Source organism: Microtus pennsylvanicus, chromosome 11 (genome assembly GCF_037038515.1).
Source record: "Microtus pennsylvanicus isolate mMicPen1 chromosome 11, mMicPen1.hap1, whole genome shotgun sequence".
NCBI lineage: Eukaryota > Metazoa > Chordata > Mammalia > Rodentia > Cricetidae > Microtus > Microtus pennsylvanicus.
In genome coordinates, this window is record NC_134589.1 from 99,783,886 (window position 1) to 99,810,370 (window position 26,485).

The 26,485-nt window shown below is 49.2% G+C and overlaps 1 protein-coding gene across 2 annotated transcripts in view; it reads right to left on the reverse strand.

Moving 5' to 3' along the window:
• The window catches only part of Litaf (lipopolysaccharide induced TNF factor), a 34,609-nt gene extending 11,359 nt beyond the window's left edge, over positions 1–23,250 (reverse strand). Inside the window, exon 1 of one of the 2 annotated variants that reach the window (XM_075942036.1) lies at positions 23,161–23,250. The gene's annotated coding sequence lies outside the window, so the exon portion shown is untranslated. Of the gene's footprint in view, positions 1–22,817; positions 22,841–23,160 lie in introns of those variants that run through there. The other variant, XM_075942037.1, reaches the window with a different exon arrangement.
• Positions 23,251–26,485: the final 3,235 nt, after the last annotated feature.

The following is a 26,485-nucleotide window of genomic DNA, read 5'->3' on the forward strand; positions in this document are numbered from 1 at the left end:
GCAAACTGGGCTCTCTGGATCCCTCCACAGATGTGTCACAGTGTGTGCGTCCACCCTAATTAATTAACCAATGTACACCCATCCCAATAAATAAATACATAGGTATTTAAAAACTAACATCCAGCCGGGCGGTGGTGGCGCACGCCTTTAATCCCAGCACTCGGGAGGCAGAGGCAGGCGGATCTCTGTGAGTTCGAGACCAGCCTGGTCTACAAGAGCTAGTTCCAGGACAGGCTCCAAAATCACAGAGAAACCCTGTCTCGAAAAACCAAAAAAAAAAAAAAAATTAACATCCGCCAGGAAGTGGTGACACACACCTTTAACCCTGTCACCCAGGAGGCAAAGGCAGGCAGATCTGAGTTCCAGAACGACCCAGGGTTATACAGAGAAACCCTGTCTTGAAAAACAAAACAAACAATATCAAGTTAGATGTCGATTTGAAGTACAGCCTAAATTTTAAAAACTTACTACACAAAACTAATGTGAGACAGCCCATCGGTAACTAAACCACTGGTTATATGATCAGTGGTACTAGTTACATGTGGAATTAGATTAATTTCAGTACCATCGCTGTCTGTCTGTCTGTCTATCTTTCTTTTTCTTTTGTTTGATTTTTTGAGACACGGTTTCTCTGTAGCTTTGGAGCCTCTCCTGAAAACCAGGCTGGCCTCCTTGAACTCAGAGATCCGCCCGCCTCTGCCTCCCAAGTGCTGGGATTAAAGGAGTGCGCCACCACCGCCCGGCCTCTATTGGTGTCTTTTTTTTTTTCTTCGAGACAGGGTTTCTCTGTGGTTTTGGAGCCTGTCCTGGAACTAGCTCTTGTAGACCAGGCTGGCCTCGAACTCAGAGATCCGCCTGCCTCTGCCTCGCGAGTGCTGGGATTAAAGGCGTGCGCCACCACTGCCCGGCCTATTGGTGTATTTTTAAGAGCATTGCTACGGAAGAACTTCAGTGAGTGAGCTACATGATTCAAGATGAAGTCTTTATGCGCAGCAAACCAGCAACCCCAGGTGTGGGTCTCCGGGAGAAGGAACCAAGTTCCCAAGGAGGGCAGGAAGGGGGTTTCAGAAGATCACAGTAGCGTGCTGTGAAAACCACTTCAGAGCTAAAAATAGACCAAAAGAATGAGAAGGGGCCCAAAAGCAGTTTGAGGTGTGCTGTGGGTTTCCTCTGACAGGAAAAGAAATGCAGAGAGAGGCAAAGTCACAGGCAGACCCAAAATCAGCTGATCATTTGGAAGATGCCCCTGCCCCCACCCCATTTGCTTTCGAGAGAGCACTGACTCGGCCTGCAGAGACCCCTGACTGCTCCGCAGTAACTGACACTGCCCTGTGATGGGAGGACAGGTGTGAAGGATGCGCTGTCCTTTCCTGTTCGGAGGACAGCCAGCCCCAAACTGCTTCATAGATTACCATGAAAATTAAGACTTATAAAAATTATAAGACGGTGGTTCAGAAATTCTAAAATTGCCCCTGGCAGGGAGTGGGGCATGGACTACAGTGTGCTGAAGGGCAAGAAAGGGCAATAGCACAGTTGTGAAAATGGCCTGCGGCCACCAGCTAAGCTAGAGAGATATCCTGGTACCTGCACTTGGTTTTTGATTAGACCAGGCTGGTCTAGAACACATAACCTGCCACCTCCTCAGCTCCCCCAGGCTGGGATTACAGCCCTGGACCACTATGCTGGGTTTTAATACTGCATTTTAAAAGAACTGGCCTTCAGATTTAGGGATGGGGGTGTGGGGTTCTCTCCTTCTCCTTCAAAGGAAGGAAGGGAGTGGACTTCCTGGCCTGGAGAGTAAGGCCTTGGACCACCCCCACAACAAACACCCCCTCACGGAATCTTCTGGAATATGCAGATGAACACTGTCTCTTTACTGCTTTTGGATCCAACAGACACATAAACACATTTATAATTCTACAAAAATGAAAAGGAAGAAGAGCAGCGACCAACAAATGGCTCAGCAGAAAGGGCACTTGCCACAGGGCTGGTTCTGCCACCCACCCACAGGTGGAGGAAGGAAACTGACTCTTGCAAGTATCCTCTGACTGCCACACCAAAGCTAGCTATGGCGGAAGTGTGCCCTGTCCTTCACAAAATCTGTTTGCTTAAAATTCAGCCTTGTAAGGTCTCTTTGGTGGCCCTGGGCAGTTGAGTGGTTACACTTGTCAAGTCAGGTGATCCTGACAGAATCTGGTTGCCATAGTTACTGGGAGCTGTGTGGGGTAACTCAAGCTGTTCCCCTTCCTACTACCACTGTTTAGCTGTCATTAAGATTTTTAATTGAGCTGGGCGGTGGTGGCAGAGGCAGAGGCAGGCAGATCTCTTTGAGTTTGAGATCAGCCTGGTCTACAAGAGCTAGTTCCAGGACAGGCTCCAAAGCCACAGAGAAACTGTCTCCAAAAAAAAAAACCCATAAAAACAAAAACAAAACAAAAATCTTTTAATTATTCGTTCAGTCTTCCCTTTTCCAGCATTCACCAGGGAATCACGGGGAGCTGGAGTGGCTGTCCCAACATCTCAGGACTCCTCTGTCCTTAGCTAGTTCCAAACTTGGACAGAGGCATCCACGTACAAACTTGACAAGCTCAGATCTTGTTTGTTTGGTTTTCTGTTTTGAAGACAGGGTCTCACTATGTAGCCCTGGCTGGCCACCTGTCTCCACCTCCCAAATGCTGAGCTATGGAAGTATGCCATTATGCCTAACTCCACAGCTCCTTTTTAAAGGTGAGAAGTGAGGCTGGCTTCACAGGTGGCATGTGTGTGTGAAGGGACAAGGCCAACTGCCTAGACACTCCAGGTCCTGCTTTTAGAAGGCCCAGAGCAAGAGTTCTCAGATGTGGGTCAAAACCTCTTCTGGGAGCCGGGCGGTGGTGGCGCACGCCTTTAATCCCAGCACTTGGGAGGCAGAGGCAGGTGGATCTCTGTGAGTTCGAGGCCAACCTGGTCTACAAGAGCTAATTCCAGGACAGGTTCCAAAGCTACAGAGAAACCCTGTCTCTAAGACCCCCCTCCCAAAAAAACCTCTTCCCAGGGGTCTCCTAAGACCATTGGAAAACACAGATACCAACAATTCATAACAGTAACAAAATCACAGTTATGAAGTAGCAAAGAAAAAAATTTTATGATTGGGGTCAACGTGAGGAACTGAATTAAGGGGCATAGTGTTAGGAAGGGGGAGAAACAGTGACCTAGAAAGTCACACTCGGCACAATGTCCCTGCTGTGGCTACTCTAACTGAAATTCTTGGCACCTTTGAAGCCAGGCTCTGTGTTAGCATACTGTAGACGGTCTGAGGGTTACAGAACCAACTCCCACCTCTGCTGCAGACCAGCAAAGAGAAGTGGAGTCTGGGTCAATTCTGAGAATGCCCTAGTCCTGTCCCAACCCATTACTTAAAATCCCAAGACTCTTCATATCTGGGCCTCAGAGATTTGCTGTGGGGCAGATGGTATCTTAAATGACAGGCAGACTGTGTCTAGGAGGGACTCCCAGAAAGCTGCTACAGGGAAGGTCTTCTCACGCAGGCTCTTTCTATCACCACCACTCCATCCCAGGCAGAATAATTAAATTATATTTAACTCAATTAATTAATTTAAATATAATTTAATTTCTGGGTAGCAAGAGAAACTCAAATTAAGAAATAAGATTTTGTTGGGGAGAGCTGAGTTTGAGGTTCACACACTATTGTAATATTTACAACTTTGTTTTCACAGCCCCCCACTTGGTCACTGCCCTGTGAGTGCACTCTTGAGAAGGCCAGCCTGTCCCTTACTTGGTGAGAGATGTCACAGTACTGTCACAGATGTGACCCTCCCAATACCACGTTAACCCTTCACTGACAGAGTCTGGCTCTCCTTCCATCCAGACGGTCCGGCATCTGTAGTGATGGAGACACACTCCTCTCCACTGCCCTGGGGCCAAGCACAACTGAGCTGGCTGCTGTCCACTTACACTCTGTCACTGGGTCACTCCTAAATCACCATCAGGTCCTTCAGACCCTTGTCTTGGGATTAACACTAAAAATACTGTGTTTGGCCCAAGAGGGAAGAAGGCAGCACCAGATGGCACCCGACATTGCCATTTATTTTTTATGTGTCAGATGTCAGGTGTCTTCCTCCACTGCTCTCAGCAAACCTGATGTTCAGTGAGGCTGGAAACCTGGAGTCCTGATCTTCCTGTCTCCGCCTCCCCGGTGCTGTCTTACAGATACGTCTGGCCTTTTTGTGCTTTCTGGGGATCTGAACTCAGGCACTTTGCCAACCAAGCCCTACTGGGCATTTACCTTGAGGGGGCAAATCTCTTCCAGTGCCCACCTCCTCCCTGGATTCACACTAGGATGGGGCCTGGGATATGACTTGGTGGTAGAGTACTTGCCAGTGTGTGCTGAGGCCCCGGGTTCCACCTCTCACGTTACCTAACAGACTGGTTCACCCCTTTACATGAGTCAGGGAGACAGAATATTATGGTTATCATCATCATCCCGATTTGTACCTGAACAAACGGGCTCAGGGGGTCAAGCTGCTCATCGGAAGTCACACAGGTAGGAAGGTGAGGGGCTGGGGCTTGAACCTCATCCACTAGGCTCCAGCGCTCTTTATACCTTACCAAAGCCCCTCCCAGCCCGGGAGAACATCAGAAGTGTCAGCCTTACTTTGCACAGGTTGCCCAGAAGCCAAGGTGACAGTCCCCAAACTGACTAGTAAGGGCCATTGCTTTCTCTGCCATCCTAACACTCAGTACATGACTTTAATAAAAGAAGTTTTTTAGCATAGTAAAATACTATTTCCACACACCCATACATAATATAAAAATTCCTCACCAAGTGTAGATTTCAATTATTTTATCACCGGACACTTCTGATTGAAAATTATCTGCTTTTTCCAAATCAGGGGTCTGGACTTGTTGGGGGTGGGAGATGTAAAATTCACAGGGCTGGTACCGCCACCACCTGCTTCAGAACAAAGAGCCCCGAAGGCTCTGGGGTCCCTCACCTGAGAGTAAACTGGTGATCCTGCTGAAGGGAAATGTCCCCAAATCCATTATCAGGCTTAGTGATCTTTAGCGTTCTGAACTGTGGCGGCGAACACCTGGGCAGATTTGTTTCTAAGGAATTTGTCTTGAACAGCTCAGGAGAACCAGTTATTCCAGGCGCTGCCCACAAACCCTAGATCTTCCCGGCCTGTGCCCATAGCAGGTGTTCCTTCCATGTTGATTAAACCAGACTGGTTGTCCCCACACAAGTCACCCCAATTTAAAGCTAAAGATGAGGTTGCCAAAAGCCAAGAGGTCACTAGGTCACTAGCTTCTTGCTAGTGGATCCTGGCTCCAGCCATGGCTTGTAATGACCCTCAAAATCATTCTGCTGAGTCCAGAGATTGAAGGCTTCTGATCCTGCAGCCCGACTGGTGCCAAATGCCCCCAGACACAAAGGCTTCCGACGAACCTGACTGATGCCAAATGCCCAGAATAGGTAAGTCCATAGACATGAAAAGCAAGTTGGCTGTGGCCAGGGACTGGGGGATGGCACAGGAGGTGATGAGATATTCTGAAACCAGATGGAGGTGATAGTCACACAATGTGGTGAAGTATGAAAAGCCACTGTTGCCTTTGAATGGTTAATTCTGCCAGGACATGCCTATAAGCTCAAATTCAGGCAATAGGGACAAGAGGACCTTAAATCTAAGGCCAGCCTGGGCTACTCGGTGAGACCTTGCTGCAAAAACACTAACTAGGAGTGGGGCGTTTGGCTCAGTCTGTAAGTTCCTGCCCACGTAAGCCTAAGTGCCAGAGTTCTGATCCCCAGCTGGTGGGCATCTGTCACCCCAGCATTGAGAAGGTATGTAGAGAACAAAGAATCTTGTGCACACAGAGAAGCCAGGAAAGGCAAACACACAGTCACCTAGGCAACGGAATGAGGTGCACAGCTGCTCTCCCAGGAATGCCAGCAATGATGTCGTTTTACAACCTGCTGATCCTTTGCTGTCTGATGGCACAGGCTGCCTTATCTCCCAGAATTTATGTTTTTAGTTATCCAAAACCGTTTTCCCTAAACCATGAGCCTTGCTTTTAGACTATAAAACCCATCCTTATGAGTGAGGTCACTTTTACTGTACAACAGCCTAAGTGACTTCTGTGTTATCTTAGGGCCAGGCCAATCCTGACACTCACAGGCATTATGTTCACCTCAGTCAACTTCCTTAGACCTAAGTCTTGGGCACTCTCTCTGAGTCAGCAGTTCCCATTCTTGTGAAGGAAGCCAGATGTACTCGTAAAGAATCTCAGTGTGAACCTGTCTTAAATTGTGCACTTGGGACTGAGTTAATTGTTATTTGAATACTTTTTTAAAAAATTGTGCTGTGCTTAAATATGGTTAAAGTAAAAAAAAAGTCCTGGTCCAGCACTGGTTACAATAAAATCGGACTGAGTTTCATTCTTGTCTCTTCGTGGATCCCTCTTTTTCCCTGTGTGCTGTGATTCTGTCTTAGAAGGCAGCACTCAAACTCTGGGGTGTGCTTTACTGTCTTCTGAGCACCTCTCTTTTCTCCTAGCCCCCCGTGCTTAAGCATATATTAAAACATCTTCACTAAAATCTCCAACACTGGGAGTAGCGGGGACATGAAGACGTTGCCAGAACTTTCCAGGTACAGCTTCATATTTGGGGCTCCATGTTGGTACTCAGGCATTCCAAGGACTGAAGACCTGAAACCAAGCTAGTGACCACCCACCCCACGCCCTGATTAGGATGATCAATGTCCTGGCTTTCAAAGGCCAAGAGAGTTCCCCCTTCTGCCCACAGGATCTTGTTTAATCTCTATCATCACTGAGAATGTCCGCATTGGTAGCTTTGCTTCTATGTCCCCAGGCAGACTTACTTTCTCACTTTGACTGGGCCAGTGCCTCCTCATTCCCTATACCCTGGCCTGCACTGTGTGCCTTTTGAGAAGTCACTCTGGCCTCCTCCAGTCTCTCTACAAAGCTCAGCAAGGACACGGTTCACACATCCAGGTTCCCATGCCCTGTGAACGCGACGTTAGTGCATGGGTTTTCTTGCAAATGGTAGGTACTTCTTCTGGCTCTTTGAAGTAAAGAAGCCCGTTTGAGGAGAGCACACAGAACACACGGAACAGGCACCCGGTCTTAGCTGCCAGTGTCCTACTTCTTCGGTAGCTGTCTTCACCTCGCTTCCTGACTACCCTGTGGGTTCTGTAAGAACAAGAGCAGAAATGTGTTCATAACTGCTTCAGCAGCTAGAACCACAGCCAAAACATCACAGTGCTTCACAGGTGAGCCATACCCCAGTTTACCTGGGAGAAGACTTCTCTGAATAGGGAACACTTTAGGTGCAAACCCCAGAACTCAGGACAAGAGGGTCCCTCCTGGCGGCTCTGAGGAAACACTTGCAGAGAACAGTAGCCATGTTTAAATGCCACAGGACACCCGTCTCCAACAACATCAAGATTTGGAAGCAGAGAGTTAGGTATGGTGGCACAGGCCTGCTGATTCCTGAGGAAACTGGGAAAGGTAGCATCCTCTGGGGAGACAGATCAGCTGGTAATATGTTTGTTTTGCAAGCACAGAGACCTGAGTTTGATCCCCAGAATCCATGCTTGTTTGTTTTTAAAGCTAGGCATAGTACTACATGGTTGTGATAAAGCACGGAGGGGGTGGAAACAGGCAGAGGTCTGGGTCACTGGCCAGCCCAGCCTGCTTGGTGACCTCTATGTCAGTGAGGGACCCTGTTTGGATGACTCCTGGGGACTACAGTCAAGGCTGGCATCTGCCCTCCACACGCGTGCACACACAGACACGATGGATGATCTGGGGAAAAGCCCTAACTTGGAATCTGAGAAGAGGAGGTGGTCACACAGGCACCGCCCTCACACTTCCATTCAGACACGACGGTCTCCATACAACAGGGCAGTGAGGCTGCCCCCTCAAACTGAGCCAGCAGCCCTTTGCGACCTCCAGATTCCTGAGGGTGCGATATGGCTCCACAGGGTACCTTGGAATATCTGAATAGGAGGTCAAGTCAAGGCGTGGGGTGGACAGACATGGAAACGGGAAGTGTGGAGGCGTTAGAGCAAGTTGAAACCAGAAAAAGAAAAAAGAAAACGCCAGTCTATTAGACTCAAGGCTTTGCAATCCTTCACGAAAAGTCACAGCGACACAGTTTCCAGCTCTGTGGAAGGGGCTTCTCCCAAGGTTTTGCCTCCACCCACTCTTGGTTCTAGGAGAAAATAAGAAGGGTGGAGGGGAGTGGTGGAAAAGCAGGACTCCTCCTCTCTATCACGAGGGTCAAAGGGACAACACAGGTTCAACGGTATTAGAGGGTATCTGACCTCCCAGGGCCCTATAGGCCAAGCCTGTCAACATGTCCCAGGGTCACCACAGCAGCCTGTCCTGAGCCCCGCCGTGAGATCCCTTCAAAAGCTGGACTCATGAGGAGCCTCCTCCTGATAACTCCCTACTTGGCTCAGAAGTTCCTGCCATTCTGAACCGACCCTGGGGCGTAAGTAAACTCTTGAATTTTAACTTGGTGTACTACATGTCAGAGACGCCCACAGGCAGTGTGTGGAAGGTTGCATGTCGTCATAAGAGCCCTTATAAAAGGAAGGCAGGTCAGAGGTTATGCTGACACCTGAAATGTTGAGGAAGAGGCCATGGGACAAGGTAGAGCCCCACCCCAGAAGCCGGGGAAGCCCAAGGAGACACCTGAGGATGGGTCTTGCCCCCTGACATTCCTTACCTGTGAGTTATTTTTATTGTTGTTTTTAGGCAAGGTCTCATGTAGCCCAAGCTAGTTTCAAACATATTATGAACTTCTGGTCCTCCTTGCTTCTACCTCTCTAGAACTGAATTACAGGCCCGCGTCACCACAGCTGGGTTATGTGGTACTAGGGCTTAAACCCAGGTCTTCGTGCACACTAGGCAAGCAGTCTACCAACCAAGCGTGTTCTGAGCCCCCTCTGGTTTCGTTTTTAGTTCTGGGTTGGCTCCGTCTGTAATCAAGGCCTACAAGCTTCCAGAGTCTTCTGGTACAACAGCGTCTGTCTTCCCAGCCAGGAGCTCTGCCCAGGCCTCACAGGGGCCCACTTCTTATCTGTCATAGTGAAAAGTCCAGGTCTTGGCCTTGCCACCTATCTCTCTCACAGGCCACCTTCCACATGAACTTGCCTGGCCTCACCCCCTTTCTAGTTTCTGTTTCCCTCAGGGTCTGGCTTGGGGACCACATCGTACTGGCAAGATAATGCCACAGCGACCCACACTTTCCAAACGGGTCTCCAAGAACTTGGGGTTTCGTCACTCCTCAACCTCAAACCTCACAAATGGAACACAGTCCTTCTCTGGACTTACGCACCTCCAATCGTCTCTCAAAACAGGGAGCTGCCAGAAGACAGAGTTCAACAGGCAGGAGAAGCGACGCAGGTTCTGTGAACCTGCCACCATGGTGGGAGAGAATGCCACAGCTCCGTGCTCCACACTCCTGGCCCATCTGGATGGTAAGAAAGCCTATCACGGGGAACAGAGCCAGCATGGTCAAAATGGTCAGTCTCACAGCAAATGAGCCAGAGACACCATTCTGGAACAAGCAGCAGAGAGGAAATGCCAACTAAATACAACGTGGATCCCGGGCACTGAAGTGAAACGTGGGGTCGGCTGAGAGCAGCAAGCCCACGTCTGTCCTGCCACAAGTCCAACCTGCCCTCAAAACAGAGAGCGTTGAAAACCTGATCCCCGCTCCTCAGTTCTGGGAATACCCAGACAGTGTATTTTAGTGTGAAGGACCATTATAAAAAGCAACTTAGCACCCTTTTCCCCCACCACAAGGGGACTCACAGTTCCTGCGACTGCAAACCAATGAGTTAAGTGCAGCCTGTCCCAGGACAAGGATAGGGTTCAATGGGTAGTGTTGCCTAGCATACATGAAGCTGCAGGTTTGAGCCCCAGCACCTGAACCTGGGTAGGGGGATGGGAAGTTCAAGGCCATCCTCAACTATACAGGGAGCTCCAGAGATTCACGGTGAGGTTGTTTCTAAAAAAGAGAAAGGAGGGGAAGAAGGGAGGGAAGGAGGGAAGGGGGGAGGGAAGAAGAGAAAAGAGAGAAGAAAGGAAGGAAGAAAAGCTGTTTAAAAATAGGATTAGAAGAAGCCTGACGTGATGGCACACCCTTTTAACGCAAGCACTCGGAGGCGGAGGCAGAGGCAGGGGGATCTCTGTGAGCTCAAGGCCAGCCTGGTCTATACAGCAAGTTCCAGGACGGCTAGAGATACATAATAGAGGGACCCTGTCTCACAAACAATGATGTCGTGCTAGAGCTAGGGCTCAGTTGGTGGCTGCTTGGCCAGCATGACAAAGCCCTGCGCTGGATCGTTTTATTACAGGCATTTCATGGGCCCTCTTACTGTAGTCTACAGACCGAGGACCGAGGACCGAGGAGGTGGGTGCTGCCCTAGTGGGACAGAGTAACAGGCCAGCAGCTAGGGAAAGGGAGTGGAAAGGGGGACTTCTGAGTGCGACCATCCTGAGTCTCCAGAACAGGCAGCCGAGAGGCCCGACTAGGAATTGTGTGGGCCCTGCCTGCTCTAAAGTAGCAAAAGCCGGGCAGAACCATGGGCATGCCCTGAGGAGCTATGGGAGACAGAGCGGAGGAGCCACATTCGGCAGAAGATACCAAAGCACTGTGACTGCTTTTAAACACATTTAACAAAATGAAGAAAGAAATGACTTAGTGGAACTCATAACTGAAACGGAAATCTCAGCCTGGCTAGATAAACACACAACATCCCTAGAGGGACGAGGGTGTGGCCGGGCGCCCATCCTCTGAAGAGAAGAGCTTAGAAGGGGTCTGTGAACAACGATAGCATACAGACGTGTTGGAGATCTCCTAGGCAAGCTGGGAGCTCAAGGCCAGGTTTCCAGAAAAAGCCCAGAAGACCTTAAGACAACCCCACCCCACTCTAGTGAGGACCCCTCTCATCTAGTAGACGCTGAAGATGTAGGGGTGGCACAGAGCTTCCTCCCACCATACGTCAAAGATATGCAGGAACCTTGGTGCTACCCAGGCAGAGGCCTGTCACAGAGAGACACCACTGTGAATCCCCATGAGGGTGACAACTGGCAGAACCACAGGGGTGAAGTCACCAGATAGCAAGTCTGTGAGAGCTGCTCTCTAGGAGAGCTCAGCAAAGCTGGGGGAAGTGGGGGACACGGCTGTCCAGGACCTCAGGAGCTGGCACGTGGAAAGAATATTCTGCCAGGTGTGGCAGTGCTTCCTATAATCTTAGCACTTGAGAAACAAAGGCAGAAGAAAAAAAGGCCATGCATGGCAGGGGAGAATCTCTGTGAGTTCAAGGCCAGCCTGGTCTACAAACTGAGTTCCAGGACAGCTAGGGCTGTTACACAAAGAAACCCTGTCTCAAAAAACAACAGAAAAAGAGAAATAAAGAAAGGAAGGAAGGAATGAATGCAGGGGGACCAGGAGTCCAAGGCCACAAGGCCATTCTGGGCTACATAAGACCATGTCTCAAAAAGAGAAAGAAAAGTATATAAAAAAAATCTGGAGGTATGAGCCTCTGAATTTTTTTTTTTTTTGATTTTCGAGACAGGGTTTCTCCGTAGCTTTTGGTGCCTGTCCTGGAACTAGCTCTTGTAGACCAGGCTGGCCTTGAACTCACAGAGATCCACCTGCCTCTGCCTCCCCAGTGCTGGGATTAAAGGCTTGCGCCACCACCGCTCGGCTGATCTCTGAAATCTTAACTTTCAAGGGGAAGAGGCAGAAAAATAAAATCACAAGTTCAAAGTCAGCTTGATACATAGCAAGACCCTGTCTCAAAAGGGGGTTAGGGGCTAGAAAGATGGTGTAGAGGTTATGAGCAATTACTGCTCTTGCAGAAGACCCAAGTTCAATCCCCACCACCCACATCAAGTGGCTCACAGGTGCCTCTAACTAGCTCTAGAGGATCCAACACCTCTAGATTTCTCAGAAACTGGCACCAGGGCACTCCTACAGACCTATAATGTAAAAATAAATTTAACAGAAAAAAACACAACTTTTGGTTTGGGAAAAGATTCATCAGTTAAGAGCACAACATGCAAAGGACCTGAGTCCAGTCTGCATCGTCCTATGACCTCTGTGCTGGAGGACAGAGGAGGATGGTCCCCGGAGCTACTGGTCAGTTTAGTTAACCCGATTATGAGGAGCAGGTACAAATGCACACACACGGATTTAACACCCTGCCTATTAGACTGGTACTCCCTTCTTCTCGCCCGTTCCTCTCTGAGGGAGTGTCCTCACTCAGAACTTTATTCACGGCTTGTAGCTGAAAGAGTTTGTATCTCCCAAGTCTTATCCATATCTGACTTCAGGGAGACCCTGGACTGTGGCCTAGAGCTGGGCTGAACAAGACTCCTACACTATGGGAATGGAATGGACTTCACATGTGACAAGGACATGTGAGGGGCCAGGAGCAGAAGGCTGTGTTCTGAATGTATTTAGTAACACACACCCACTCCCCACAAGGACCCTGAGAGGACACAGCGAAGAAAACCCTCACTAGATACCAGTATCTTGTAGTTCAGCCTCGAGACCCAAGCAGACATGTTTCTATTTGTTCAGATTCACTCAGCCTCTTACAAAAGTGAAGCGAACTAAGGTTCCCCAGGAACTTTCTGGGCTAATCTGGTGGGTTTCCTGTAAATCTGAAGCCATTCCAAAGTACGTTGTTTATTTAGGGCTGGAGAGATAGCTGAACAGGTAAGACCTTGTCACTACAGGGACTTGAGTTTAATCTCGGGGGCTTTGGGGCCAGCACAGAGGGTCGCGACATTCATTTGTAACTCCAGAGGTGGGGGGCAGGCAGGTGGGTTCCTGGGGCTATTGGACAGTGTAGTAAACCCGGATCGGGAGCTACAGTTTCAGCGAGAGACCCTGTCTCAGCGCACACATGGGAGCCCGGCACTGGGTTCTCCGGCAAACCAGTCTTGCCTATTTGGTGAGCTTCAGGCTACTGACGCTATTTCAAAAAGACGTGAGCAGTACCTGAGGAATAACACCCAGGCTGGCCTCTGGCCTCCAACTGTGCACACACATACATGAACACACACAATAAAACAAAAAGCTTATCTGGGAAGAAAAAAAGGTTTAACCCACAACCTGGTTAAAGCTCACGTGGAGCTGGCCGGGGTGCAGACACACAGGCCTCCACTGATGGTAAACTGAGGCTCAGGGTTCTGACCACCAGGATTCAGGGTTTTCCACAGAGCTGCTGAACTTAGCCGTGGCCTGCCCAGCCACCCTGCCACAGAAGGACATGGTATGCAGCCATCAAGGAAGAATCAGGACGTTCTGAGTGCAGAAACACATCTCTGAGAAACGCCATGCTGTGAACAAGCTGGAACAGCAACAAGGTACCGCCATCTGCGTTATCCGTTCTACACAGGCATTACAAACCTGGGCAGACACACAAGGGATGATGCTGTGCTCCTGCAGGAAGCAGGCGGGCAGGGGAAGGAGGGACCAACATTTGCCAGAGCCACAGTCACATCCAACAAAGAAATCCTTTCCTTGGGAAAAAACAATGTCCTCAGCCAACCTGTCTGTGCCTGCCCCCACTCCCAGGCACCTGTCATCTTACGCTAAAGTAACATGACCACAGCCCTTTGTCCTGTGAACTGTGTCTCGGGTCCCTCCTGTTTGCAGAGTGCGGAAGGCTCTAATTACAGGTTGGGAAGAACCTATCTGTGGTGTCCACATCTGCACAGCCAACCAAGCTTGGACTACAGACATTTGGGAAACACCAAACCAGCTGCACTACGTATGCTCACACTTCATTATCCCCCAGACAATACAGTAGGATGATTATTTGCCTACTGTTACACTGTTCTAGCATTTCTTCTTTTGGATTTTAAAAAAGAATTAATTTTTTACATATATGTAAAGATGGGAAGAAGCAACATAGTGTGTCTGTCTGGACTTTTTGGTTCTGATTCATCCCTGGCTATACCAGCAAACCACCACCGCCTTCTCCAGCATGTGCTGTGAGCTTCCTGAGGACCTGGACTCCATCAGAACAAATGGGTAGGAACTCTTTATTATATAAAGAGTCACCAGTATGGTGACTCAAAAAGCTGATGCCTCAGTGCTGGAGGTGTGGCTTAGCTCCTAGAGTGATTGCCCTGCATGCATGAAGCCCTGGGTTCAATCCCCAGAAACCCTAGTGGTGCAGGTCTGCACTCCCAAGACTCAGGTGGGAGCAGGGAATCGGAAGTTCAATGTCACTCTCAGCTACAAAGAGGTTGAGGCCAGCCTGGACTACTGAGACCCTCCCTGTCTTAAAGAAAGGAAGGAAAACTTCAGGGCAGGAGAGAAGGCTCAGCTGTTAAAACACCAGCTGCTCCCATGAAAGACTCCAGCTGCTGTTCCCAGCACACATCTGGCAACTCACAAACTCTAGAATTTCAGTTCCAGGGGACTCCATGTTCTCTTGAGTTCTCTAAGAGCATAGTATGTGCGTGTGCATGCACACAAATTAAAGAAATTTACCCCCAAAGCACAGCCCTTTGACCTAAGGGAGTTTCAGGACTTGGCCTTTTCCATGGGAGCAGAGGGAGAAGTGTTCTGACGGACTCCATCATCCTACCCCTCTGCCAGAAAGGTTCCTCATCCAGTAGGCTCATCCTAACAGCTTAGGAGAGGTGACTAAAAGTCAATACAATGTGTGGCTGGACTTTGTCACAGGCTAGCTGCCAGCTGTTACACAGACTGTCCTCCTGCAGTCACGTCGAGAGAACATGACTAAGTTTCTAGATGTTGTCTGTTCTTTCCTCTCGTGATGCATTTCCCGACAGAGCAAGTTACCCTCCCACCAGAGAAAGCTGTTCCTGGGAGTGACAGAGTCAGTGGGGCCATCTGCTCCTGTCATTGGGATAGCCAGTGTCCTGAATCATTCAGCCAAGGGTCCAACACTATGACACACACAGGAAATCCTAGCAAGTCTGCAACCAGCAAGGACTACACCATGACTCAAGGCTGAGGAGCATGTGGGCCACATACATCCATACAAGATAAGTAAGTACTGAAAAGATTAAAAACCCAGCACAGACAAGCAGAACTTCTCATAGACAGAGCATTCTGGGACAAGCATGCGCTAACAATGGCTGAGTAGACCACGTCCCACATCTGCAGACTTTGTATTCTTTTTTAAAAAATAAAAATACTTTTTTTGGAATGGTCTTGCCAAGTAGGCCTGACTTGAAGCTGCAGTGATCAACCTGCCTCTGCTTCCCCAGTACTAGGATTACAAGTGTGCATTTGTTATATATACAGTGTTCTGCCTACATGTGTGCCTGCAAGCCAGAAGAGGGCGCCAGATCTCACTACAGATGGCCGTGAGCCACCATGTGGTTGCTGGGAATTGAACTCAGGACCTCTGGAAGAACAGCCAGTGTCCTTAACTGCTGAGCCATCTCTCCAGCTCCCACATCCATCTTATTCTGAACTCTCTAGAATACACAGCTTTTTAAAATGTACTTTTTCCTATTACTGGGGGCAGGAAAAGGAGTTGGCGTGGAGGGAAGAGGACAGCTCTCTGGAGTCTGTTCTCTCCTTCCACTCTATGTGGTTTCAGGGATTGAACTCGGGTCGACAGGCTTGCATAGCCTTTACCTGACGAGCCTCCTCACCTGCTCCAGAACCAACGGCTTTTCCTGAGGCACTGTCCTGTCCACGTGAGTGATAGGCCCATTTGGAGTATCTTCTAGTGCTCAGTTATCAGAAGCCTCCTTCTAACTAGCCTGCTGGAGAACACCTTGCTTAATCCCAGACCTCAGGAGACGAGGCATCAGGCTGTCTTGCAATACATTAGACCCTGTCAAGAAAGGAAAGAAGGGAGGAGGGAGGGAGGAAGAGAGAGAAATAAAGAAGGAAGGAAGGAAGGAAGGAAGGAAGGAAGGAAGGAAGGAAGGAAGGAAGGAAAGGGGGAAGAAAAACGAAAGAAAAAGAAAGGAAGAAAGGAAGAAAAGAAGATTTAGAACCGTGTTTAGGTCGATCTAGTAATGGCCTTCCAGAGTCGGACAGAACCAGGGCCCATTCTTCTACCAGTAATCAGAATCCTGTGTTTTAGAGTCTGTTTACCAGGAGGAAGGGTCCAGCTACAATGTCCCCTAGCCTATAAATATCTAATAACTCCCTAATATTTGAGGTGCTGTGGTGTCTACTTCCTAGCCCAGCTCTGCAGGCGGCCAGCTGAGGTGGCTTTGGGAACTTAGGGTCATGTGATCCCCTGTGGCAGGCATCCAGCATTCTCTTCAGTCCTATCCTTCCTCCAGAGCCACCCACACACAAGCAGCCCTGATGGCATGTGACTATCTCCTGGGCCCTAATTGCTTCCCACTCTAGGCAGTTCTGTTTCTGCAATGGGACTATATTATGCAGCTGGAGATAAAAGCCCACTTTGATTGGATTCCCAACTCCAACATGGTAGCTCACAACAGGCTGTGTAACTCCTTTCCAGGGGATCTGATGCTGTCTTTTGTCTTATGTGAGCACCTGGCATGCAAGTAGTACACAAACATTCAGGTAAAATACTCATACACAAAAAATAAAATTAAACCAGGCAGTGGTGGTGCACATCTTTAATCCCAACACTCAGGAGGCAGAGGCAGACTGATCTCTATGAGTTCCAGAACAGTCAGGGCTGTTATTATACAGAGAAACCCTGTCTAAAAAAAAAAAATTCTTAAAGCCGTTTTCTTTAGCCCAAGCTGGAGGACCAATACCTGTAATCACAGCTCTTGGGAGAGTGAGGCAGGAGGATAATGAATTTGGATATTCAGGGAGACAGGTATAGTGTGAATGTAATTGGGAGTGGTGCTATTAAATGTGACCTTATCGGAGGAAGTGTGTCATGAGGGTGGGCCTTGGGGGCACCTTTGCCCCCAATACACTCAGTGTAAACTCAGTTCATTTCCTGTTGCCCACAGGTCAAGGCGTAGGACTCTCAGCTCCTTCTCCAGTACCACAACTGCCTGCATGCCACCCATGTCCCACCTTGATGACAACGACTAAACCTCTGAAACTATGAGCCACCCCAATTAAATGTTTTCCTTTATAAGAGCTGCCATGGTCACGGTGTCTCTTCATAGCAACAGAAACCCTAAGACAAAGCTACACAACAAAGAGACCCTGTTTCAGAAAGTTCAGAGAGAGAAAGAAAGAGGGAAAGGAGTAAGGACTGGAGGGACATCTCAGTGGGGAGAGACCTGCCCTACAGGTGTGAGGACCAGAGTTCAGATCCTGGAACCCATGTAAAACAGGCAGGCATTGCAGCTGCCTGTAATCCCAGCATTCCATAGTCAGGCACGGGGTTTGGGGGGCAGGGGCAGCTGGCTAGCTACACTAGCCAATGGGGAGCTCTGGGTTCAGCACAAGACCCTGCCTCAATACAGTTAAAGCAGAGGTCAACTGAGGAAGAAATTTGACAACTTTGGGTATACACATTCACCCATATATATGTGCACACCTACACATGTGAACAGAAATACACACATACACTCACACACACACACACACACACACAGAGAGAGAGAGAGAGAGAGAGAGAGAGAGAGAGAGAGAGAGAGAGAGAGAGAGAGAGAGAGAAGCCAGGTTTAGTGGTGTATTCCTCTAATTCCAGAATTAAGGAAATGGAGGCAGGAGGATTGGGAGTTCAAACTTAGCTAGACCTGGGGAGTTAGAAGCCAACCTGGACTGCATGAGACTGTCTCAAAAAGAGAGTGGCGGGAAGGTTAAAATAAACTTAAAAGAGACAACCCTAGGATTTAAGCAAAAGGACAGTTTTCAAAGGCATGTCCAAGCTGAGCGCTGTCTCCTGGACCTCTTTTCAGCCACATGTGGGTGGTACATCTGTGGGAAATACAGGCTCCACAGGGGCTCCCTGGTAGAGAATGGCTTCCTAGATTTAGGTATCAGACCAACACACAAAGGGAAAGGCCTTCACAGAGATAAAGAGCTTTTTAACAACCAACATTTCTTCCAGAAAGAAAAGGAATTCATTTCCACTCCTGTGCCCACTGTCCCACTGCCCCAAAGCTAGAAAGGAAACACGAGGCTGGGAGGCATTAATATGGAGATCATAGATGGGGAAAGGAGCTGGTGTGTGGATGGAGGTGAGCCTTAGAAAATGGCCTCTTTCCGTCTTTGTAAACAGAAGGCCAAAGGGTCTGCTCCGCTGGTCTTTGAGGTCTTGGAAAAGGGAGCAAAGTATCCCTTAGGATAGTGTGTGTGTGTAAAGAAGCAGGGCTGCATGTCCGTGAGCTCAAACACTGCTTACAAAGTCTTAAGTTCGGAGCACTGGCCACAATCTGTAAAACACAGGAATGGGCATCAGCTCCATTGCTGTAATGAAATTTAACCTGCAGATGACTCTGGCAGCCATTCAAGGAAAATGAATGGGGCTTCTCAAACGCTATGGATGAGGAGGAAGCAGGCTTGGACAAAAGCGCAGCCTAGGACCCTCTGTGGTTTAGGGGCTAAGACTCTGGAGAAGGAAGACAGTTTTTGCAGGGTGGGCGTCTGGCAGCCCTCACAAACTTGATTCCATACACCTTGGAATGGAATTCAGAAGCTCTTAGAAAAGTATTTCAGAGAAATGTTTTCAAATTTCATCTTCTGAATTTCAGTGGTTTCTGCAGGGTCATATGTCCCACAAGTCAAAGATAAAGTTACCACAAGCTTAAAGTCAGGTTCAAATGCGGCAGAACTACAAATTACATTGATCTGTGAAATGGAAAATGCTTCCACGGCCTGGAGCTCTGCCCCACAGCCAGGGTGGACCACTTCCCTGGGGCTCCCCATGAATGCCAGCTTTTGATGAAATGGCACCAGAAACATCAATAGGTCTGCACCAGGCTACCAGATCCTGTGTGTCCTGATTAGTGGGACAAAAGACAGGGCCACCCAACAAAGAAAATCGGTATCCACTTCATATCGGTGTTCAAATTATGTCTGATTTCATCTTCCACATTTCCTGAAATCCTGCCGGGTTTTATTGTTTATTTTTAATTTTTAAAATTGCATTTATTTAGTTTATGTGTGTGTGCGCGCATGTGCCTATGTGTGCCACCATGCAAGTGTGGAGGTCAGAGAAGAACTTGGAGAAGTCAATTCTCTCCTTCCACTACACAAATTTTGATGACTGGACTCAGATCATAGGTCTTGGAGACAAGCGTCTTTACCTGCTGGGACATCTTACCAGCCCTACTGCTGGTTCTTAATATAAATTTTTCAAATATCAGTAATGGTCCACAAGTTTCAATGGAATCAGAGTTGAGCGGGTCAATGCTGTTTTCTGTTCCTGTTTTAGGTTTTGTTTTTATTTTTGCTAGTTTGGTTCCCTGAGACAGGGTCTCACTATGCAGCAGCCCAAACTGGCCGTGCAACAATCTCCCAGCCTTAATCCCCTGAGGGCGGAAGGAGGTGTGTGGTATTGTGTCCAGCTAACACTGAACTCTGAAGCTCCAAGGTAGCGCAAGAGGCTCCATGGGCCAAATGGCTTAATTTTTCCATTGTTATTTTTCTGAAAATCTTCCAGGTGCATCTAACCTGTGTCTTGCAGGCCATTTGCACCCCAGGGGAAATAAGACCCAACATAATTCTCTTTTGTAACCCAATTGCAGGGTTCTCCCATGTGAGCTCTGAAGATGCTATCAGTAATGATGCCAGACATGCTGCTGGGCTTTGGACCCTGGGGAGTTAGCGCTCTACAGGGAATAGCACTGTTGCCCATCCACCTACCGGTGCGCAGGACAACACGCAGCATACTGGTGACCGAACAGAAAGGGTCACTGACTGAGCCACAGAAGCATAGCCTCCCTCCCCAAGGGCAGGTAAAGGAAGTAGGAAATAATCTCTCCAAGGCTGTTGTAGAACCTGGGGCTATTAACCTCACCCTGCAGGAGCCACCTGGCTACTAAGATGCTGTGCTAGCCTGAGGACCAAGTTCAACATCCAGGGCCCACAGAAAAAGCCGGGCATTGTGTATAGCATAAGCTTGTAATCCCAGTGCTGGGGAGACAGACTTCACAATCTCCGGTACTCGCTAGCCAACCAGTGAGTTCAGCTAGTCTAAAACGTCCAATCCACTCCAGAGCCATGAGAGATCCCACTTCAAAGGAGGTGGGCAGTACTCCAGAAGATGACCCAAAGCCAGAATTGTCCTCTAGTCTCCGCATTCACGGTTCCATGTACCCACCAGCACTTCAAAACTTCTTTAAGCTTTATTGTTAATTATGTATATGAGTTACATGTCCAGATGTGGGCCTGTGCACAAAGTGCAGTGCCCACAGAGGCTGAAGGTCCCTTGCAGCTGGAGTTTCAGATAGTTGTGCCTAACATGGGTGGTGGAAACTGAACTTGGTCCTCCGGAAGAGTAGCAAGTCTTCCCTCTAGTTCCCATACACGTTAATTTAAACAAAGAAAAACACTCCTCTCTTGCCTGATTATAGTTGTTAAAACCTGGGGGTCCTACTCTAGCCCCAGGAAAGAGACACTCACAGAGTACCGGAAAGACTTGTCTGTCCCCACCATCTGTCACCCTTGCAGTAATAAACATCTCAGGATCTTCGGTCTTCATGTGTGGAAGCTCTTGGACTTGTCAGGCTTTGCTATTGTTGTCTTGTTGAAGGCATTTTGGATGTGACTCTTAGGTTGTTGAGACAGCAACCTTACCTTTCAGTGTCTACAAACCTAATGAAAGACATACATGTCTAAAGACCTTTAGCCAAGTCACAACGTCAGTGGGTCCAATGCTGTCATCACTGTAGATGACATCCACAGTGTCAATGAATGTTCAACAATAAAATGAAGTTATGAGGACCCCTGGAGAGCTGCACTTGACCTTAAACACCACCTCGATGGCAAGTAAACACTAGCCATGTTCAGAAGCAGCCATTGGTGGCCAATGGGCTGCAAAGACAGAAACACAGAGCTGAGTTTATTTACCTGTGGATAGAAGCCACCTGGCTCCCTAGGCTATTTTCATGGCAGCAGAAAGCCAAAACAAGCAGAACAGAAGTGGCTGGTGCCAAGACTCCACGACTTCCTCTTACTAGTTCTTTTCCATTCTCACGGCACTTCGGGGGAAATTCAGCAGAGAATTTGACGTCACCGAGGTAGGAAGAAGTGGGAGGAGGGGTCCTGCCTGTCCTGCCCACTCTCACAGTGGCATCAGGCCATGCCCAGATCAGATGAAGGTAGGAAAGCAGGAACATCTTATCTTCTTGGCTGGGATGCCTGCCAGTTCCTTCCTCTCAGTGGTTCCCCCTTTGACCATCTTTGACCAGGGACTTGTCTGCATCTCCACAGTGGTCCACGGTGGTTTTGCTGGGACCCTTCTGCTAATGTGTAGTGTGCTAAGACCTCAGTTTTCCCATATAACTTTCCTGTCTAGGAATGCCTCCCAACTGCCCTCACTGGGATTCCAAGCTGACCTCTGAACGTTTCAACAGCATGCCTACTTTTGATCTGTACCATTTTTTTTTAAACCAGGAACCATTTTTTTTTTCAGCACCTTTACAGAACACGGTGTAGTGCTTTCCCCTCCCACAGCCAGCCCACAAGGAAGGACAAAAAAAATGTATGTACCAAAGCCATTGGAGCTACTTCAATCTAGTATTTTAGAGGCTCTAGAAACTGATGGTGGATTTTTAGAGAAATCACTGGGTCATTTAATTCAGTAAAACATCACACATTTTTCCAGGCAGTAATAAAACTATTCATTATTAATGCTTTTAGTGCGACAGGAAAGGGAGGACAATGGGGCTCTCCCACAATAGATCCACAACAAACATTTCTTAGCTGGCCTTGGCCTGTACACTTTTATAAGGCAGTACAAGGACAGGCTGAGGCCAGAGCCAGGTAGAGCAAGTGACACGCCCTCAGGATCCTGATCCAGCTGATAAAGACAAACACTGAAGGAATTCCTGATACCACCCGGAGCCATTCACAGCCACCAACCTTAGTTCTGCTTTAACAGAGTCCACCTGAGAAGGCCAGAGTGAGGGCAGAAACGCAGGCAAGTGCGGACTGGAAGAAACAACTTTCCTTCAAAGAACTCCAATATGGAGTTCAGGAGTCCCTGAACCAACTCCAGCTCACGATGCCAAGGGGAGTGCAGCTAGATTTTGAAAAGGCTGGCACAACCCTGTAATCTCAACACCGTGAAGGCAGAAAATCCAGGCGTTCAAGACCAGCCTCGGCTACATATGGAGTTGGGATTCCAGCCAGGACTACATAAGAGCCTGTCTCAAAAGAATAAAAAGCCGATGGGAGTTCAGAACGCCCCGTGACTCCCACAAACTATTTCCCATCAACTACCGCTCAGTCCAGCAGTGAATGACATCAGCTCCACTATCCGGAAGCACAAAACCAGAAAAATATTAGGGAAGATCCATGCGGCCTGATCACTGGAGCTCCGCCTTCCTAGAACACACCCAATGCCCCTCTCACTCACTCCCTCTTAAGCCTGAACGGAAGGAGTGGGCACGACACCGAATGACAATTAAGCGCACCGTCTGGACCCACGCTGACCTGGAAAGCCCTGGGAAGCAAGAACTGGGCAGGCTTGTCAGGCAGGGGCCACGTTCACCTTCGTCACCGGTGGCCGCCTGGGTTAGGAGCTCTGCGAACCTACCGGGTCCTCTGCTCACCGGCAAGCCCGCACCCTTCTGGGAACCCGCGTGAAACCCACAGCGATAAGAGCAAAAGTGCCCACGCGTGGGCCCGGAGCAGCCACGGAGCATCTGGAAAGTTATCTTACTTTCTGTCCGCTTTTAGTTTCAGAGTCCGCGAGCAATCGTTCTCCAAACAGCAACTTAGATTTTAGACGCTACTAAAGAAAACCGCGCCGTTTCCTATAAGCCCCGGGGACAATCATCCGGGGAGGTTCCGATGGGAGCTGGGCAGTCACGGCCTGCCAACTAGAGACTACAGGAGTGCGGCTGGAACCCCTCGCCCTAAATCCCGCCCAGAACGCGCCACCCGCGGAGAGCGCGGCGCCCCCGGGCTCTAGGCAGGTGCCAGAGCGCGGTCCCCGCCTTCGAAGCCGCCCTGCGCCCCGCGCCCGGCATCCCCCACGCAGCACCCAGCGGCGCCACACTCACCGCCGCCAGCACCGCCTGTCGAGCCGGGAGGTCTGCTCTGGCCGCGCGCGCGGGCCGGGAGGGTTCCAGGGAGGCAGGGCGAGCCCGGGGCGGGGATGTTTCGGGGCGTGGCTTGGGAGGGGGCGGGCCGCGAGGGGCGGGGCCTGGGAAGGGCGGGGCGACATCCTAGAGGCAAGCGGGGCGGGAGGCAGCTGCGACCTGAGAGGGCTCCGGAGGGGCGGGGCGCGGGGAGGCGGGGCCGAGAGGGTCGGGCGGGAGGCGGACTCCCAGCCACGAGGCCTGGGAGAGGGCGGAACAAGATTAGTCTTTGTTTCTAACATTCCCAACTACACATCCCCCGGAAAAAAGGCATAAAACAACCCACAGAATGGGAGACAATATTTGTAGGTCATGTAGCTGATGAAGGTCTAATATTCAAGTTATATCAAGAACTGTACAGGAGATAGAGGCATATATTCGAGGTCAGCCTGATCTACAACAGAGTCCCAGGCAAACTAGGTCTCCACAGTGTCACAAGAACCCAAACACCAGCCAGAGCTGCTCAGCTAGTAAAGGGCTGGCTGGCTGGCGTAGCGTGCATGAAAACCTGGGTTCATCTACAGTGCCTCATAAAAGAGTACGGTGGCACAGGCCTGCAACCCCAACACTGTGGAAGGCCCAGAAAGTTTCTCAAAAAGTTGAGGCTGACCTGGTAGACACACAGGAAGTTTGAGGACAGCCTAGGATACACAGTGAGGCCCTGTCTCAACCCATCTTACACAAAAAGAAAACTCTCACAGTATAGATGTCTCTCTCTCTCTCTCTCTCTCTCTCTCTCTCTCTCTCTCGACAGAGACAGAGAGAGAATCTCACCTTGTAGCCCCGACTGCCCTGGACCTCACAGAGATTTGCCTGCTTCTGTCTCCTTTGTGCTGGGGCTAAAGGCATGTGTCACCACGCCTGGTTTATATGTGTTACCTTTGCTTCACTATGAACACAAGACCTGACATCTTGAGGAAGGAAAGATTTATTTGGGTCACAGTTTCAGAGGGTTTCAGTCCATCTTCACCATGGGCAAGATCTGGCAAAGCTGTCGAGATGATGCAGCCAAAGCTATGCAGAGCTGTTCACATCACGGTGGACCAGGATGGAGAGAAGTAATCGGGATCCAGGACCAGGAATAACCTCTGGTGGTCCACCCCTAGTGACTTACTTTTACCAGCTAGGCCCTGCCGCCTAAAGATTTCATACCTCCCAAAGTAGAACCACCAACTGGGGACCAAGAGTTCAAAACATGAGTCTGGGGGAGGAGGGGTGAGAGGATTTCAGATTTAAGCTATAACACACCCAACAACAAAGAGACAACTCAGGTGGGGGTTTTTATTTGGTTTTTTTGTTTGTTTGTTTTTTGAGACAGGGTTTCTCTGTTTAGCTCTGGCTGTCCTGGAATTTACTCTGTAGACTAAGCTAGCCTCGAATTCAGAGATTGGCCTGCCTCTGCCTCTAGAGTGCTGAGATTAAAGGCATGCCCCACCACCACCCGGCCCAAGACAACTCAGTTTTAAATTGGGCAGTGGGATCTGGTGTGAAGGGAAACATGAGGCAGTTCCTCAAGTTCAAGGCCAGCCTGTTCTGCATAGAAAGACTCTGTCTCAGAAAACCAAAGGGGCTGAGGGAGGGAAACAGAACCAAGGAGATGGATCGGTGGGTGAAAGGACAGCCTGAAGACGTGAGTCTTCACAACCCATTATTTTAAAAAAGGCTGGATTCAGTGGCACACATCTGTATCCTAGGACTCCCACTGTGAGAGAAACAGAGGCAGGAGAAAGGCCCTGCCAGGAAGCTCTCAGGCAGCAGCCTGTAGTAGGCAGCTCAGCAGAGGCAGGAGAGTCCTCTCAACAAGGTGGACAGTGAGAAAAGAACCCCAAAGATGGACCCTGACCTCCATGTGTGCCTTTCCCATGTATGCCACGACACCCACATGCTCAAACTCACACATACACAAATATTTAAATTATATTTTAAAAGAAATTTAAGCCAGGTGGTGGTGGTGGCAGCAGTGCATGCCTTTAATCCCAGCACTGGGGAGGCAGAGGCAGGTAGGTGGGTCTCTGAGTTCAAGGCCAGCCTGGTCTCCAGAGCAGATTCCAGTGAGTTGCAATGCTACACAGAGAAACCCTGTCTCAAAAAGCAAAAACAAAAGCACAAACCCTTTCCTCCCCGAGTCGATTTTATCCTAACCTTACAGACAAGCAAACTGGGTGTATGAAAATGCCTACAGGCATGTGGAAAACTGTCCAGGTTCCTTAGTCATCAGAGAAATGAGATGAAAACCACAATGAGAAGTCACTTCACCCAGTGAGAGTCGTAGAATGTTTTTGTAAGAGAAAATAAATGGGGGGGGGGGGGGGGCACAGAAAGTGCCGGGAAGATGGCTCAGTATACAAAGTGCTCACCATGCAAGCATGAGGACCTGAGTTCAACTTAAAATCTGGGCAAGGCAGAGTGAGTCTGTGACCTCAGAGCTGGGACTGCAGAGGCAGGAGGATGCCTGGGTTCACTGGCAGCCAGCCTAGTGGAACTGGAGAGCTTCAGATTCAGTGAGAGATTCTTCACACACACACACAATATAGCGGAGTACTTTCCTGGCAGGGAGTTGTCTTGCCATGGTCATGTGACTGCTTTTCCCAGGGTAAGACTCATCCATTGTATTCTTCATGTGCTGATCCTAGGATTTCCCCAAACATGGGGACCAACATTGCTGGATTTATGGTGTGAGGCTAGTGGTGGGTAGGGAAAAGGAGTGCAGACCGTAGTCAAACTCTCCCTGAAAACAGTTTTTAGTCAAAATGAAAAATAAGATGGAGAGCAATTGAGGAAGTCTTGTGACACTGGTTCTACATGCATCTGTGCACGTGTTCACATGTGTGCTCACGCACATAGTAAATAAATAAATGTGTTGGAAGGAAGAAATTAGCCCCCTGGTGCCACAATGTAGACAATGCTAGGGTGCAGCTGCTGTCCTGCTTCTAGGGAGCACACAAAACTGAAAACAGCCTGTACGATTGTTGAGGGCAGCACTATTCCCCAAAGTCAGAGGGAGTGAACAGGCAAACGGCCAACAGACCAATGGATAAACAAAATGTGGCGTATCCACTCAGACCTACCACAGCCCGAGAGAGACCTCAAAACACTATGCAAGGCAAAAGAAGGCAGACCACAAATGATCATCTTACCTATGGTCTCATTTACATAAATTATGCCCAGAGCAGGTAAATCCGTGGACAAAGCAGATTAGTGGCTGTTTGGACTGGAAAGACCAGGAGGGGGGCGAGACCACTGACAG